The sequence below is a fragment of the Calliopsis andreniformis genome, unplaced genomic scaffold (assembly GCF_051401765.1).
Source record: "Calliopsis andreniformis isolate RMS-2024a unplaced genomic scaffold, iyCalAndr_principal scaffold0019, whole genome shotgun sequence".
In the NCBI taxonomy this organism is placed as follows: Eukaryota; Metazoa; Arthropoda; class Insecta; order Hymenoptera; family Andrenidae; genus Calliopsis; species Calliopsis andreniformis.
Genome location: NW_027480431.1, coordinates 9,643,937 through 9,652,628, shown reverse-complemented (window position 1 = coordinate 9,652,628; position 8,692 = coordinate 9,643,937).

The following is an 8,692-nucleotide window of genomic DNA, read 5'->3' as shown; positions in this document are numbered from 1 at the left end:
GGCGTTGACTTCTTAGGCCCTACCTATTCCCTCTGGTGGATCAACGCCCTAGAGTGAAACCTACGTTGCCCGGAACGTATAAATGACCATTCCTTTCACACTGGTTGCAATTATTCCTGTTATACGATGGAAAAACTGTTGTATTTTGATTCTATTTTATGCTTTTAGCGATGAATTCTAAGTCCCTAGCTATTCGATCTGGTGGAGCAACGCCCTAGAGTGACGCCTAGGTTGCTCGGAACGTAGAAATGACCATTACTTTCACACTGGTAGCAATTATTCGTTTTATACGATGCAAAAGCTGTTGTATTTATATCGTATTTTATGCTTCTGGCGTTGACTTCTTATGACCTAACTATTCGATCTGGTGGAGCAACGCCCTCGAGTGAAACCTAGGTTGCCCGGAACGTAGGAATGAGCATAACTATCACACTGGTTGCAATTATTCGTTTTATGCGATGGAAAAGCTGCCGTATTTATATCGTATTTTATGCTTCTGGCGTTGACTTCTTAGGCGCTAACTATTCCATCTGGTGGAACAACGCCCTAGGGTGACGCCTAGGTTGCCTGGAAAGTAGAAATGACCATAACTTTCACACTGGTAGCAATTATTCGTTTTATACGATGGAAAAACTGTTCTATATATTTTGTATTTTATGCTTCGGGCGTTGACTTCTAAGGCCCTAACTACTCCATCTGGTTGTGCAACTCCCTAGGGTGAAGCCTAGGTTGCACGGAAAGTAGAAATGACCATAACTTTCATACTGCTTGCGTTTATTCGTTTTATACGATGGAAAAACTGTTGTATTTGTATCGTGTTTTATGCTTCTGGCGTTGACTTCTTAGGCCCTAACTATTCCATCTGGTGGAACAACTCCCTAGGGTGAAGCCTAGGTTGCTCGGAAAGTAAAAATGCCCATAACTTCCACACTGGTAGAAATTATTCGTTTTATACGATTGAAAAACTGTACTATTTATTTTGTATTTTATGCTTCGGGCGTTGACTTCTAAGGCCCTAACTGTTGGATCTGGTGGGGCAATGCCCTAGAGCGAAGCCTAGGTTGCCGGAACGTCGAAATGACCAGTACCTTCACAATGTTAGCAATTATCCATTTTATACGATGGAAAAACTGTTGTACATATATTGTGTTTTATTCTTCTGGCGTTGACTTCTCAGGCCCTAACTATTCGATCTATTGGGGCGACGCCCTAGAGTGAAACTTAGGTTGCCCGGAACGTAGAAATGACCAACACTTTCAAACTGGTTGGAATCACTCCTGTTATACGATGGAAAAACTGTTGTACTTTTATTGCATTTTATGCTTCTGGCGTTGACTTCTTAGGCCCTAAATATTCGAGCTGGTGGAGCAACACCCTAGAGTGATGCCTAGGTTGCCCGGAACGTAGAAATGACCATTACATTCACACTGGTTGCAATTATTCCTGTTATACGATGGAAGAACTGTTGCATCTTTATTGTATTTTATGCTTCGGGCGTTGACTTCTAAGGCCCTAACTATGCGATCTGGTGGAGCAACGCCCTAGAGTGAAACCTGGGTTGCCCGGAACGTAGGAATGAGCATAACTATCACACTGGTTGCAATTATTCGTTTTATACGATGGAAAAGCTGCCGTATTTATATCGTATTTTATGCTTCTGGCGTTGACTTCTTAGGCGCTAACTATTCCATCTGGTGGAACAACGCCCTAGGGTGACGCCTAGGTTGCCTGGAAAGTAGAAATGACCAGTACTTTCACACTGGTTGCAGTTATTCGTTTTATACAATGGAAAAACTGTTCCATTTATTTTGCATTTTATGCTTCTGGCGGTGACCTCTTAGGCCCTAACTATTCCATCTGGTGGAACATCGCCCTGGAGTGAAGCCTATGTTGCCCGGAACGTAGAAATGACCATAACTTTCACACTGGTAGCAATTATTCGTTATATACATGGAAAAACTGTTCTATTTATTTTGTATTTTATGCTTTGGGCGTTGACTTCTAAGCCCCTACCTATCCGATCTGGCGGAGCAACGCCCTCGAGTGAAGCCTAGGTTGCCCGGAACGTAGAAATGACCATAACTTCACACTGGTTGCAGTTATTCGTTTCATACGATGGAAAAGCTGTTGTATTTATATCGTATTTCATGCTTCTGGCGTCGACTTCTTAGGCTCCAACTATTCCATCTGGTGGAACAACGCCCTGTGGTGAAGCCTAGGTTGCCCGGGACGTAGAAATGACCATAACTTTCACACTGGAAGCAATTATTCGTTTTATACATGGAAAAACTGTTCTATTTATTTTGCATTTTATGCTTCTGGCGGTGACGTCTTAGGCCCTAGCTATTCGATCTGGTGGAGCAACGCCCTAGAGTGAAACCTAGGTTACCCGGAACGTAGAAATGACCAGTACTTTCACACTGTTTGCAGTTATTCCTGTTGTACGATGGAAAAACTGTTGCATCTTTATTGTATTTTATGCTTCTGGCGTTGACTTCTAAGGCCCTAACTATTCGATCTGGAGGAGCAACGTCCTATAGTGAAGCCTAGGTTGCCCGGAACGTAGAAATGACCAGTACTTTCATACTGGTTGCAGTTATTCGTTTTATACAATGAAAAACTGTTCTATTTATTTTGCATTTTATGCTTCGGGCGTTGACTTCTAAGGCCCTAACTATTCGAACTGGTGGAGCAACGCCCTAGAGTGATACCTAGGTTACCCGGAACGTAGAAATGACCAGTACTTTCACACTGGTTGCAGTTATTCGTTGTATACAATTGAAAAACTGTTCTATTTATTTTGCATTTTATGCTTCGAGCGTTGACTTCTAAGGCCCGAACTATTCGATCTGGTGGAGCAACACCCTACAGTGAAGCCTAGGTTGCCCGGAACGTAGAAATGACCATAACATCACACTGGTTGCTATTATTCGTTTTATACGATGAAAAAACTGTTATATTTATATTGCATTTTATTCTTCTGCCGTTGACTTCTTAGGCCCTGTCTGTTCGATCTGGTGGAACAGCGCCCTAGAGTGAAGTCTAGGTTGCCCGGAACGTAGAAATGACCATAACTTTCACACTGGTTGCCATTATTCGTTTTATAGGATGGAAAATCTGTTGTATTTATATCGTATTTTATGCTTCTGGCGTTGACATCTTAGACCGCAACTATTCCATCTGGTGGAACAACGCCCTATGGTGAAGCCTAGGTTGCCCGGAACGTAGAAATGACCATTGCTTTCACAATGTATGCAATTATTCATTTTATTCGGTGGAAAAACTGTTGTACTTAGATGGTATTTTATTCTCCTGGCGTTGAATTCTAAGTCGCTAGCTATTCGATATGGTGGAGCAACGCCCTAGAGTGAAACCTGGATTACCCGGAACGTAGAAATGACCTGTACTTTCACACGGTTTGCAGTTATTCCTGTTATACGATGGAACAACTGTTGCATCTTTATTGTATTTTATGCTTCTGACGTTGACTTCTTAGGCCCTAACTATTCGATCTCGTGGAGCATCGTCCTAGAGTGAAGCCTACGTTGCCGGAACGAAGAAATGACCATAACTTTCACACTGGTTACCATTATTCGTTTTATACGATGGAAAAGCTGTTGTATTTATATCGTATTTTATGCTTCTGGCGTTGACTTCTTAGGCCCTAACTATTCCATCTGGTGGAACAACGCCCAAGAGTGATGCCTAGGGTGCCCGGAACGTAGAAATGACCATTATCTTCACGCTTGCTGCAATTATTCCTGTTATACGATGATAAAACTGTTGTATTTTTATTGCATTTTCTGCTTCAGGCGTTGACTTCTACGGCCGTAGCTATTCGATGTGGTGGAGTAATGCCCTAGAGTGAAACCTGGGTTACCCGGATCCTAGAAATGACCATCACTTTCACACTGGTTGCAATTATTCCTGTTATACAATGGAAAAGCTGTTGTATCTTTATTTCATTTTATGCTTCGGGCATTGACATCTAAGGCCCTAACTATTCAATCTGTTGGAGCAACGCCCTAGAGTGAAGCCTAGGATGCCCGGAAAGTAGAAATGACGTTAACTTTCATACTGGTTGCAATTATTCGTTTTATACGATGGAAAAACCGTTATATTTATATTGTATTTTATGCTTCTGCCGTTGACTTCTTAGGCCCTAACTATTCCATCTGGAGGAACAACGCCCCAGAGTGAAGCCTAGGTTGCCCGGAACGTAGAAATGACCATCACTTTCACACTGGTTGCAATTATTCCTATTATACGATGGAAAAACTCTTGTATATTTATCGTATTTTATGCTTCGGGCGTTGACTTCTATGGCCCTACCTATTCGATCTGGTGGAGCAACACCCTACAGTGAAGCCTAGTTTGTCCGGAACGGAGGTATGACCATAACCTTCACACAGGTTGCAATTATTCGTTTTATACGATTGAAAGACTGTTGTATTTATTTTGTAGTTTATGCTTCTGGCGTTGAATTCCAAGGCCCTAACACTTCGACCTGGTGGAGCAATGCCTCAGAGTTAATTCTAGGATGCCCGAAACGTCGAAATGATCGTTACTTTCACACTGGTTGCAATTATTCATGCTATACGATTGAAGAACTGTTGCATTTTTATTGTATTTTCTGCTTCTGTATTTGAATTCAATGGTCCTAGCTATTCGATATGGTGGGGCAACGTCCAAGAGTGAAGCCTAGGTTGCCCGAAACGTAGTTATGTCCATATCTTTCACACTGGTTGCAATTATTCCTGTTATGCGATGGAACAACTGTTGTATTTATATTGTATTTTATGCTTCTGGCGTTGACTTCTAAGACCCTAACTATCCGATCTGGTGGAACAACGCCCCAGAGTGAAGCCTAGGTTGCCCGGAACGTAGAAATGACCATCACTTTCACACTGGTTGCAATTATTCCTGTTATACGATGGTAAACCTGTTGTATTTTTATTGTATTGGATGCTTCAGGCGATGACTTCTAAGGCCCTAACTATTCCATCTGGTGGAACAACGCCCTAGGGTGAAGCCTAGCTTGCCCGGAACGTAGAAATGACCAACTATTTCACACTGGTAGCAATTATTCGTCTTATACATGGAAAAGCTGTTATATATATATTGCATTTTATGCTTCTGGCGTTGACTTCTAAGGCCCTAACTATTCGATCTGGTGGAGCAACGCCCTAGAGTGAAGCCTAGGTTGCCCGGAACGTAGAAATGACCATAACTTCACACTGGTTGCTATTATTCGTTTTATACGATGAAAAAACTGTTATATTTATATTGCATTTTATGCTTCTGGCGTTGACTTCTTAGGCCCTAACTATTCGATCTGGTGGAACAACGCCCTAGAGTGAAGCCTGCGATGCCCGGAACGTAGAAATGATCATTACCCTCACGCTTGTTGCAATTATTCCTTTTATACGATGAATAATCTGTTGTATTTTTATTGCATTTTTTCCTTCAGGCGTTGACTTCTAAGGCCGTAGCTATTCGATGTGGTGGGGCAACACCCTAGAGTGACGTCTAGGTTGCCCGGAACGTAGAAATGACCATAACTTTCACAATGTTTGCAATTATTCGCTTTATACAATAGAAAAACTATTGTACTTATATAGTATTTTATTCTTCTGCCGCTGACTTCTTAGGCCCTGTCTGTTCGATCTGGTGGAACAGCGCCCTAGAGTGAAGTCTAGGTTGCCCGGAACGTAGAAATGACCATTACTTTCACACTGTTTGCAAATATACATTATATACGATGGAAACGCTGTTGCATTTATATTGTATTTTATGCTTCTGGCGTTGACTTCTTAGGCCCTAACTATTGGGTCTGGTGGAGCAACGCCCTAGAGTGACGCCTAGGTTGCCCGGAACGTCGAACGTACCATTACCTTCGCACTGGTTGCAATTATTCCTGTTATACGATGGAAAAACTGTTGCATCTTTATTGTATTTTATGCTTCTCGCGTTGACTTCATAGGACCTAACCATTCGATCTGGTGGAGCAAGGCCCTAGAGTGAAGCCTAGGTTGCCCGGAACGTAGAAATGTCCATAACTTTCACTCTGGTAGCGATTATTCGTTTTATACAATGGAAAAACTGTTCTATTTATTTTGCATTTTATGCGTCGGGCGTTGACTTCTAAGGCCCTAACTATTCGATCTGGTGGAGCAACGCCCTAGAGTGAAGCCTAGGTTGCCCGGAACGTAGAACATACGATTACCTTCACACTGGTTGCAATTATTCCTGTTATACGATGGAAAAACTGTTGCACCATTGTTGTATTTTATGCTTCTGGCGTTGACTTCATAGGCCCTAACTATTTGATCTGGTGGAGCAACGCCCTAGAGTGAAACCTAGGTTACCCGGAACGTAGAAATGACCAGTACTTTCACACTGGTTGCAGTTATGCGTATTATACAATGGAAAAACTGTTCTATTTATTTTGCATTTTATGCTTCGGCCGTTGACTTCTAAGGCCCTAACTATTCGATCTGGTGGAGCAACGCCCTAGAGTGAAGCCTAGGTTGCCCGGAACGTAGAAATGACCATAACTTTCACACTGGTTACCATTATTGGTTTTATACGATGGAAAAGCTGTTGTATTTATATCGTATTTTATGCTTCTGGCGTTGACTTCTAAGGCCCTAACTATTCCATCTGGTTGAACAACGCCCTAGGGTGAAGCCTAGGTTGCCCGGAACGTAGACATGACCATAACTTTCACACTGGTAGCAATTATACGTTTTATACGATGGAAAGACTGTTGTATTTATTTTGTAGTTTATGCTTTTGGCGTTGACTTCTAAGGCCCTTACTCTTCGATCCGGTGGAGCAACGCCTCAGAGTTAAGCCTAGGATGCCCGAAACGTCGATATGATCTTTACTTTCGCACTGGTTGCAATTAGTCATGCTATACGATGGAAAAACTGTTGCATTATTATTGTATTTTATGCTTCGGGCGTTGACTTCTAAGGCCCTAGCTATTCGATTTGGTGGAGCAACGGCCTAGAGTGAAGCCTAGGTTGCCCGGAACGTAGAAATGACCATAACTTTCACACTGGTTGCCATTATTCGTTTTATACGATGGAAAATCTGTTGTATTTATATCGTCTTTTATGCTTCTGGCGTTGACATCTTAGGCCCCAACTATTCCATCTGTTGGAACAACGCCCTATGGTGAAGCCTAGGTTGACCGGAACGTAGAAATGATCATAACTTTCACACTGGAAACAATTATTCGTTTTATACATGGAACAGCTGTTCTATTTATTTTGTATTTTATGCTTCGGGCGTTGACTTCTAAGGCCCTAACTATTCGATCGGGTGGAGCAACGGCCTAGAGTGAAGCCTAGGTTGCCCGGAACGTAGAAATGACCATAGCTTTCACACTGGTTGCTATTATTCGTTTTATACAATGGAATAACTGTTATATTTATATTGTATTTTATGCTTCAGGCGTTGACTTCTTAGGCCCTAACTATTCGATCTGGTGGAACAACGCCCCAGAGTGAAGCCTAGGTTGCCCGGAACGTAGAAATGACCATAGCTTTCACACTGGTAGCAATTATTCGTTTTATACATGGAAGAACTGTTCTATTTATTTCGTATTTTATGCTTCTGGCGTTGACTTCTAAAGCCCTAACTATTCGATCTGGTGGAACAACTCCCTATGGTCAAGCCTAGGTTGCCAGGAACGTAGAAATGATCATAACTTTCACACTGGAAACAATTATTCGTTTTATACATGGAACAGCTGTTCTATTTATTATGTATTTTATGCTTCGGGCGTTGACTTCTGAGGCCGTAGCTATTCGATGTGGTGGAAGAACGCCATAGAGTGAAGCCTAGGTTGCCCGAAACGTAGAAATAACCATAACTTTCATACTGGTTGCAATTATTCGTTTTATATGATGGAAGGACTGTTGTATTTATATTGTATTTTATGCTGCTGGCGTTCACTTCTTAGGCCCTAACTAGTCGATCTGGTGGACCAACGCCCTGGGGTGAAGCCTAGGTTGCCCGGAACGTAGAAATGACCATAACTTTCACATTGGTTGCTATTATTCGTTTTATACGATGGAAAAACGGTTATATTTATATTGTATTGTATGCTTCTGGCGTTGCCTTCTTAGGCCCTAACTGTTCGATCTGGAGCAACAACGCCCTAGAGTGAAGCCTAGGTTACCCGGAACGTATAAATGACCAGTACTTTCACACTGCTTGCAATTATTCATTTTATACGATGGAAAAGCTGTTGTATTTATATTGCATTTTATGCTTCTGGCGCTGACTTCTAGGGCACTAACTATTCGATCTGGTGGAGCAACGCCCTAGAGAGAAGCCGAGGTTTCCCGGAATGTAGAAATGACCATCACTTTCAAACTGGTTGCAATTATTCCGGTTATATGATGGAAAAACTGTTGTATTTTTATTGCATTTTATGCTTCGGGCATTGACTTCTAAGGCCCTAACTATTCAATTTGTTGGAGCAACGCCCTAGGGTGAAACCTAGGTTGCCCGGAAAGTAGAAATGACCATCACTTTCAAACTGGTTGCTATTAATCCTTTTATACGATGGAAAAACTGTTGTATTTTTATTGCATTTTATGCTTCCGGCGTTGACTTCTAAGGCCCTAACTATTCAATCTGTTGGATCAACGCCCTAGGGTGACGCCTAGGTTGCCCG